This window comes from Micromys minutus (assembly GCF_963924665.1).
Source record: "Micromys minutus genome assembly, chromosome: 2".
Lineage (NCBI taxonomy): Eukaryota > Metazoa > Chordata > Mammalia > Rodentia > Muridae > Micromys > Micromys minutus.
Window position 1 is genome coordinate 9,173,412 of NC_137971.1, and position 10,183 is coordinate 9,183,594.

The 10,183-nt window shown below is 38.0% G+C and overlaps 1 pseudogene across 1 annotated transcript; it reads left to right on the forward strand.

The window, feature by feature from the left end:
• Positions 1-4,176: 4,176 nt before the first annotated feature.
• LOC308416448 (zinc finger CCCH domain-containing protein 15-like) lies at positions 4,177-4,892 on the forward strand (annotated as a pseudogene). Its single transcript has one exon. The product of its transcript is annotated as a zinc finger CCCH domain-containing protein 15-like (transcript).
• Positions 4,893-10,183: the final 5,291 nt, after the last annotated feature.

Below are 10,183 nucleotides of genomic sequence, written 5' to 3' on the forward strand. Positions count from 1 at the left end.
TTTAGTGTCTCTGTGGAGAAGTCTGTTGTAATTCTGATAGGTCTAACTTTGTGTGTTACTTGGCCCCTTTCGTTTGCAGCTTTTAATATTTTTTATTTGTGTTGTGAGTTTACTGTTTTGATTATTATGTAATGAGAGGATTTTCTTCTCTGTTTCCATTTATTTGGTGTCATATAGGCTTCTTGAATCTTTATGCATTTTTAAGTTTGAGGGAGTTTGCTTCCATGATCTTGTTGAAGAAGTTTTCAGGTCGTTTGACTTGGGAATCTTTGTTCTCCCCTATTCCAGTTATTCTTAAATTTGGTCATTTTGTTGTGTCTTGAATTTTCTGGATGATTTGGATTAAACATGTTTTGTTTTGAATTTTTTGACAGTTGTGTCAGTCTCTTCTTCTATATCTTCTGCTCCTGAGATTTCATCTTCTATCTCTTGAATTCTATTGGTGATAATTACATATAAAATTCCTGACCTCTTTCCTAGGTTTTCTATTTCCTGGCTTGCCTCTATGTGTCTTCTATTGTTTCTACTTCCACTTTTAGGTCTGCACTACTTTCTTCAATTTTTTTGCCTGTTTAATTTTTTTTTTATTATTTCTTTAAGGGATTTGTTTCCTCTTTATGGGCTTCTACCTGCTTGCCTATGTTTCTTATATTTCTTTTAGTGAGTTATTTGTATCCTCCTTAACAGAATTTATTATCTTCATGAGATAAGAATTTAAATCAGCTTCCTGATTTTCAGGTATGTTGGTGCATTCACGGCTTGCGGTGGAGGGAGAACTAGGCTCTGATGATGTTCATTCATATTGGTTTCTGTTGTGTACAGTCTTGTGTCTAGCTGACTCTGTAGCCTGCCTCTTTTGTCCCTGAGTTGCTTCAGGTCTCCCCTTTGGCTTGAGGCCCTGGCTATAGTAGAGGTCCTGGGGCCTTCCAAATTTGGGGTCTTTAGAGGGTCAGAGAAGCTGCTGATTTGTTGCCCTGGCTACAGTAGATCTCCTGGGAAGCCATTAGATTGCTGTACCTTCAGAGGGGCACTCAAGCTCTTGTCCTATGTGAAGCTGTTCTGGGTGTGAGGATGGGGTACGGACTGTGATTTCAGTTTCCTCATGTTCAGCAGAACTCCAGGGGGCCTTCAGTCTGTTGGGTCAGGTGTCTTGCATGGGACAGAGCCCCGTGGACGTCTTCAGACTATGATTTCTGTGTACAGAGGGACTTGACCTGTGTACAGAGGGAATCCTGGGATGCCTTCAAGCTGTCGTTTCTTCATGGGAACAGGCAAGCTGGGGATTAGTTGCTCAGTTGCCCAGTGTGCAGTGGATCTCCTGGGACGCCTCATGCTGGTGTCTTTAGGGGAGCAGACCTTGCTAGCTCTCTGTCCCAGAAGAAAGGACGGGCAGAACTGGAGTGCTATTAGGCAGGCAGAAATATTGGGGAATGAGGGGTCCTGAGTCAATTGAGCTCCCAATGGTAGCTGCGGGACTTCAGGAATACAGGACTGGGTGGAAGACAAGTTTATACATTTAAAAATAGTATCAATCAGACTAGTCTGACCAACCACTTGATAGGAAGCTTCTCATACTTGTACGTTAGAATTTTGTGTTTTGTTTTGGGGTGTGTGTATGTGCATGTGTGTGTGTGTATGTGTGTGTGTGTTTGTAGTAAAATCAAAGTGTATATTATGCTTTCCTTTATTGTGTTTTAATGGGATTTATGAGTGTATAAATGGGTGGATCTATGCATCTGTATATATGTTTTTATATATAAACACACACACATATATATACATATATATATATATATATATATATATATATATATATATATATATATATATATATATATATATATAATGTATTTTCTTTGGCTCTTTTTCTCTTGTTTGTTTTGTTCTGTTTTGATGTGCTGCCTTTTCTTTCTTCCATCTTACTGTACTTTATTGTATTATTATCACTTTGAGTACTGTTTGTTTTCTAATGAGGAACAGAAAAGACTAGATCTGAATAGAAAGGCAGGTCTGCGAGCTTGGACAAACAAAGGGATGGGGGACATGATTCAGATACAATATGTGAGGAAAAATTTATTTTCAGTATGTGAATGAAAAATAAAGCATCATACTTATGTCCAAAAGCTTTTCTCTTAGTTATATCCAGATCCAGTTAATTTGGCAGCTATGATTAGTTATTACACTTGGCACCTACACAGTTCACAGATGAAGCCTTCTCATGTACCATTTTCATCACAAGCCTTGGTAAAGACATTATTCTTACTTATGGAAGTAGACAACCAAACTGTATCCAATAGGTAAATACTGTGAAATAGCACAATGTTAGGGTTTGGAACTAAGTTGATAAATTATAATTCTCATGTATTATGTTAGGATATATTATTTTAATAAATATATTTTTTTACAGAGAACTGGATATTTTTAGAAATTGTGATTTTTCTAAACATTTTCCTTCAAGGAAATACCCTCATAGTCTACTTCTGCCCTAGATGTATTCATCTTGGTTGATTCCAAATTCCATCAAGTGAACAGTAAGATTCACCATTATATGAAATGTCCTTCAAGTGGGCTGGATGAATAAATTATTATTAATCCATTGGCTAGAAGAGAAAAATATTTCACTTAATAGAAGAGACTATACATAAATATTATAAAAGCTTCATGCGATAAGTTTCTTAATAAAATATAAAGACACAAACATGGTAGGCAATATTTTTTAAAGGAAAGGCAAAGAGTATTAATATTTATATTTTTCCTCCTCTATTCACAGACTCAAAAGTTACTCAACCTTCCTGCTCCTACCACTCTGCCTGATGCACCTACAGTAACCGTCTGTCTGTGTCACAGTCAGCCCAGAGCCCTGCCTCTGAAATATGCTCCAAGAAACAGACTCAGGCCTAGGGCAGGAAGAAACAGAGCAGCAGAAGGAGAAGATCACCAAGGAAGAGAATGAGAATGGAGAAAGGCAACAAAAGTTCATTAATGCTGTCACTTTCAAGTGAAATTTGAATCCACACTGGGTAGCACAAAGTGAAGCTGAAAAGAAATTGAAGGCAGGTGACAAGAAGAAAGACATATGAGAAGTAAATGAGGTCCTCAAACCTGTAGTAGCTGCACAAAAGATAAGTAAGGGTGCAGATCCCAAATCTGTGGTGTGTGCAGTCTTCAAACGGGAACGGTGTACTAAAGGAGATGAGTGTAAGTTCTCTCATGACCTCACTTTGGAAGGAAATATGAGAAATAAAGTGTTTACACTGATGTAAGAGATGAAGAACTTGAATAATTGGGATTAGGAAAGGCTAGAAGGAGTGGCAAAGGAGATGCATGATGGGATGGAACTTGAAGCAGTCGTCCTGAGTGAGGTAACCCAGTCACGAAGAACACTTATTGTTTGTCCTCACTGATAAGTGGATACTGCCCCTCCAACTCTCCCCCCAAAGCTCAAAATACCTAAGAAACAATTTACAGAACGTATGAATTGAAAGAGAAGGAAAACCAGAAGGTGGATGCCTCAGTCCTTAGATGGGAGAACAAAACACTCATGGGAAGAAATAATGGGACAAATAAAGGAGCAGGGATTGGAGAAAAGTAGTGCTTCGTGGCAGGAATCAGATATGGATGCCTTCTTAAAGGCTCTGCCAGAGCCATGCTGCTACAGAGGAGGATGCTTACAGCTAACCGCTGGACTGAACACAGGGACCCCAATGAAGAAGCTAAAGAAAGAACTGAAAAGGTATGCAACCCCATGGAAAAAACAAAATTATCAACTAGCCAAACACACCACAGCTCCCAGGGACTAAAACACCAACCAGTGAGTTATTACGGAGAAACCCATGGCTGTAGGTGCATATGCAGCAGAGGATAGCATTCTCTGGCATCAATGAGAGAAAAGGACTTTGGTCCAGCAAAGGGTATTTTTCTAGTGTAGGGGAATGCTGAGGTAGGAGAGGGAGGTTGGGAAAGGGAGCACCTTCATGGAGGCAATGGGTGGGGCATGGTGAATGGAATTGGTGGAAAGGGGATAACACCTGAATTGTAAGTACAGAGAATATCCAATAAAAAAATAATAAGAAAATCCCAAACTCAAATAGTGGGCAGACATTTTTAAGAAGATATTGAAAACAACAACAACAACAACAACAACAACAACAACAAAAACCCAATGTTTGTGTATGTCCTGGAGGTGGGGACAATTGCATGTATTTCTGTGTACTTCCTCCTGGATTTGTGTTAAGAGAGCCAAAAAGGAAGAAGAGAATGAAGACGATCTCATTAGATGATCTAATTGATAGAGAGCATTCTTGCCTGAGGTCCAAATGTTACTAAAATCTCTTGAGGATGGTTTCTTGCCCAAAGAAAGGAAAAGACAAGAAAAGATTAGTAAACTTGAACAAGATATGAAGAGACAGGAAACTGAGTTCAAAGCAGGGAAAGCACTGGTGATCAGCAGTCATGAGGCATTTGAATTTCATCCTGAGCTGGTCAGTGATGATGAGGAGGAAGTAGACAGTACCTATTACACTCATGTAATAGGTGGTAATGAGGTTGATGATTCTATGGGTGTAAATCACTCACACACAGAGTCTATACATATACATACACATGCCATATGCATACACATATACTTATATGTATATATGCCTGTGCATCCTAAGAATTGGGGAAGAGACAGGTATCGTTGGGACCGGTTTTAAAATATTTAGCACAAATGCTTCAGATAAAGATGAAAACAAGCTAAGTGAAGCTTCTGGGGGTCAGGCTGAAAATGGTGAAAGTAATGATGTGGGCAAGGACAGAGAAGGGTGGGGGAGGGGCCAGAAAACAGATCCACTGATGCCATTCCTGTAGATGAAAATCGGCTCTCTGAAGAAGATCTGGATGAACTAGAATAAGTAAAACACTAGATTTATAAGGACAACAACAAACAAGTCAAGGAAGAAAATTAGGTCAGTTCAACATGATCCACATGAAAAATAATTGATGATGTTAACTGTTTGGCCACCTGGGATCAGTAGGATGTTTATTTTCCTGTAGTGATTCTGGAGGCTTTTGACTTTCACAAAAGTAATAGTACTCCTATATCTTCTCTTCTGATTCTGACTACATCTCACAGCAAGTTCAGAGTAGTTGGTGCTAAATTAAAAATGACCACTGCTGATGATTGTAGTTGTAACTGTCTAGTCCAGCAGAAAGTGTAACTGCTTTCCCAGCTTTCGATTTTCATTGGGCTTGTGTAATTTCCAGGAACAGTTAATTCACACCTAAAATACTTGCAGTTTGATTAAGGTTTTTCTTTGTATTTATAAGTTTGAGGGAATGCCCAGATGCGAGCACTGTTCTTGATAAGGAAAACTGTATATGCATATCCAGCATTGTACATCTTTCTACCATGAGATGGACACTGGGAATGACCCTTGTTCAACTCAACAGGGTCAGCTACAATGTCCTATATTAAGTCTTTTTGAAGTTCTCCCATGTTTACCAATAATATTGTGAATAAAACATCATACATCCAAAAATGTGTGACTCAAGAGTCAAATGATTTATATGGTACTGTCACTTGCATGAAAAGACATTGAATGTACCATTGAGTACCATCTAAGAAAACGGGAATGGAATGTGAGTAATTCAAAAGCAAGTGAGTTACTGAGTCTTTTACTATGCGGTTCTCTGATTTATATGAAAAGTTTTTCTGGTCTTTAAGCAGCTTATATTTACTGCACATCACACATCAAATGTGAAAACATCTCATGAAAAGAAAAACTTGAAAAAAGGGCCTGAAATGCGTGTTTTAGACTTCAGTTAACTAAGCAGCACAAAAGTGTGGGAGAGAATGGAGCCTCACACATCCATGTACACTGGCACCCACTTACTTAACATTATTTCTGTTTATCACTATCAAAGTCTCCTAAAATTGCACATTGTGGCTTGAAAACATGTTCAGCATTGTCTGTTTGGATATGGCAAGAACTGGGCACATCACCCTATAGAAATTTGAAAGGATTCATGTGGGGCTTAAGGTGCCTCTTCATTGTATTTTGGCAAAGGTACAAATTAGGAGAAGGAATCTTGTCAAAGAAATATATGATTCCTCCTTACTTTTACTTTGTAACATCAGTTCTAACTTTTGTCGATTTAGATGGGAATGACATTTTAGTAGGGAAAAATTATAGTGCACTAGGCCACATATGTGGTGATGATGAGAGGAAGGAGGGATAGGGTTATAGGAGAGAACTCAGGTCTCAGCCCCAGTTTGGGCATCTTCTGTGATCGACAATGTAAGAACCCTTAATAACAGAAGTAGTAGTGACAATACTTACAATTATGTCGGTTCCTCAGCAGGAAGTCAGAATCTCTTATGTGAATTCCACAGAAATTATTTTCCAGGTTTACGGTACTGTTACATGTGAGGTTATGATTGGTTTGAAAACTTAGAGAATTTTTTATATTAAAATCACAGCATTTGCTTCATAGGGTCTAGTTGGAACTGTCAACTGGAAACAACTTATAATTATCTGAGAAGAGAATGTCATTGAGAGAATTTATTCATGCAATTGAGGCACTTGGGGTATAGGGTACCTCACTGACTATATATTATTTCTTTGGGAAGAACCACCCTAAAGCTGAATACCATATCCTGGTCACACTCCAGTCAAATGGATGTGGAAACGGGAGGTTATTGTTTGTGTTCATGTGGCCAGCAATCTAGCTGGTAAGTGTCCTATTCTGTTGCTATTGCTGATGATTTCTTTATTCACATTGGAAGGAGTCCTCTGGGGGCATCATTTTCTCCCAAAGAGCTTCTCATTATTTCTAATACATACTGAAGAATGTAGGCTCTCTAGACTTTCTATATATTATTGGGACTGATGAAGCCTTCAATCCTGTGGAATGAGCAAGATAGAGTTCTTGGTGTATCCACAATGCCATAGCATTTGCTTAACTTTCTTACTTGGTGGGATATGGCACAGAGCTTTTGGGAGAAGTGAGCTTGAACATTATTTCTCATTATTTCTCAAGGAAATGCCATTAATAAATAAATACAAATTCTTATTCATTCACAAGCTAAATGTACCAAATGTTCTTGATTAATGTTATGTCCATAGTTACTTAATAAGGACTTAAAACATTACACACATCTTTGAAAATATATGTTGGTTTTAAAATTTTTGGGATGTGGAACTGGAGAGTTGGTTCAGTGGTTAAAAAACTTCCAGTGTGAAGTTTCATTTTATTTTTATAGTGAATGATGCATAATGAGGTTTTAACTTAAAATATGATACCATTTTTGAAGGGATTAGTTTAACAACTAAAAGAAAATTAGTGAGCGAATGTTTTTTACTTGTTTTCAAAACCTCTTTGGAATTAATGTTTTATTCATCAACTCCAGTCTGACAACAAAGAGGTTCTGTTTTCTACAAAAATACACTGTTTTTCTCTCTTTGTGTAATATGACCTTATTAGAGCAACAACATATTGAATTTGACAGTAGTTAATAATCCCTGAAAGCTCTACTTGTTTTGTGTTTCTGGTACTCCTCCCAGAGTTGTTTCTTCTGGATGTGCATGCCTAATAGTTACAGGCAAGGAAATGCACATATTTGTCTTTCTGTGCCTGCGTTTCTTTAGTTTATATGCTTTACAGCCCCATCCATTTCCCTGCAAATTTCTTTTCTGTTTCTTTATAGCTGTGGAAACTTCCATATTTTTATTTTCCACCCTTCTGGCTCTAGTACTCTAGCTGATTCTCTCTCTTTGTTATTATGTGAAGAATAGTGAGAAACTTGATCGTGCAAGGAGCTTGGTTGTTTACTAAATACTAGTGTATCACTCCTTTAATTTTGGGAAAATGGATTCTAAGCTATGCCCTAAAATGTGTTCACTCTTTGTTTTATTTTAATTTACTTTAGAGTATAAAAAAAACACTTCACTGCTACTAAATAGCTTCCTTGCTATCACTCAAAGGTTAATATTTAGCAAAGTTCAATGCTGAAAGCAACTTCCATGTAAAACTCAAAGAGGCCTGGAAAATCAGAAAGGGATGGTGAGCATGAGCAGTGAAAGGAAAGCTGTGGATCATTTTCAGGATTGTTTCCAATACTAATAGTGTTGATTCTGCCCCCAAAATTACATGAGAACACCCACTTATGCCTGTAAGATGCTAAGTGTCCCTGCACTCAGTTAACTTTGATGCCAAATAATGTTGCTGGTGGCTAATGACTTGGCAGAGTCAGAGGCAGGATTGTGGGATTCACAGGTAAGGGACTAAGGATTGTGCTCTCCCTGGGATTTCCTTTGGTCAATTTCCCTGGGATTTTTCTTTGGTCAATTTTGGTTGGTCATTTAGTCCCTGGGAACTCTGGAGGTGGGAGTTGATTGATTGACATTGCTGTTCATCCTATGGGGTTGCAAACGCCTTCATTTCCTTCAGTCCCTTCTCTGACTCTTCCATTAGGCATTCAATCCTTAGTCCAATGGTTGACTGTGAGCATCCACTTCTGTATTTGTAAGATTCTGACAGAGCAATTAGGCGACATCTATACCAGACTCCTGTCAGCATGCACTTCTTGGCAACAGCAGTATTGTCTGGGATTGGTGACTGTATATGGGATGGATCCCCAGGTAGGGCAGTCTCTGGATGACCTTTTCTTCAATCTCTGCTCACAATTTGTCTCCATATCTCTTAATCCTATGAGGATTGTGTTCCTTTTTCTAAGAAGGATTGAAGTACCCATACTTTGTTCTTCCTTTTTTGAGCTTTATGTGGTCTGTAAATTTTATCTTGGTTATTCTGAGTTTTAAGGCTAAAATCCACTGTCACTGAGTGAAAACGATGTATGTTCTTTTGTATCTAGGTTACCTCACTCAGGATGATAATTTCTAGTTTCATCCATTTGCCTAAGAATTATATAAACTCATTGTTGTTAAGAGCTGAGTAGTAATCCATTGTGGAAATTACCATAATTAATGAACCCATTCCTCTGTTGAAATACATCTGGCTTATTTCCAACTTCTGGCTATTATAAATAAGGCTGCTATGAACATAGTAGACCATATTTTCTTATTAGGTGTTGGAGCATATTTTGTGTATATGCCCAGGAGTTGTGTAGATGAGTTCTAAGGGAGTACTATATCCAATTTTCTGGGGAAATGCTCAACTGATATCTGGGGTAGTTATACAAGCTTGAAACCCACTAACAGTGGAGGAGTGTTCTTTCTCCACACCATCACCAGCATTTGCTCTCACCTGAGTTTTTGATCTTAGCCATTTTGTCTGGTGTGAGGTAGAATCTCAGGGTAGTTTGGATTTGCATTTCCCTGATGAATAAGTATGTTGAGCATTTCTTTAGATGCTTCTCAGCCATTCAATACTCCTGAGTTGAGAACTCTTTGTTTAGTTCTGTACTCTATTTTGAAATAGAGTTATTTGATTCTCTGTAGTATAACATGAGTTCTTCGTATATATTGTATATTAGCCCTCTATCTAAGGTAGGATTTATAATGGTCCTTTAATTATTTGTTGCTTGCTGTTTGTTCTATCATTAGTGTCCTTGGCCTTACAGAAGCTTTGCAATTTTATGAGGTACCATTTGTTAATTCTTTATCTTAGAGCATAAGTTATTGGTATTTTCTTCAGAAAATTTTGCCTTATGCCCAATAATACAAAGCTCTTCTCTACTTTCTCTTCTAGTAGTTTCAGTATATCTGGTCTTATGTGAAGGTCCTTGGACCACTTGGACACAAGCTTTTTACAAAGAGATATAAATGGATCAATTTGAATTCTTCTACATGCTGACTGCCAGTTGACCAACACCATTTGCTGAAAGTACTGTTCCCCACCACCCCCACTGGATGGTGTTAGCTCCTTTGTCAAAGATCAAGTGACCACAGGTGTATGGGTTTATTTCTGGATCTTCAATCTGATTCCATTGATCTATCTGCCTATCTCTGTACCAGTACCATACAAATTTTAACCACGATTCCTATGTAATACAGCTTGAGATTAGTAATTATGATTCCCTGAGAATTTCTTTAGTGTTGAGAATAGTTTTTACTCTCCTAGGCTTTGATATGCCAAATGAATTTGCAAATTGTTCCTTCCAGCTCTATGAAGAATTGAGTTGGAATTTGGATGGGGATTGCACTAAATCTGTAGATTGCTTTCGCAAGATGGCCATTTTTAC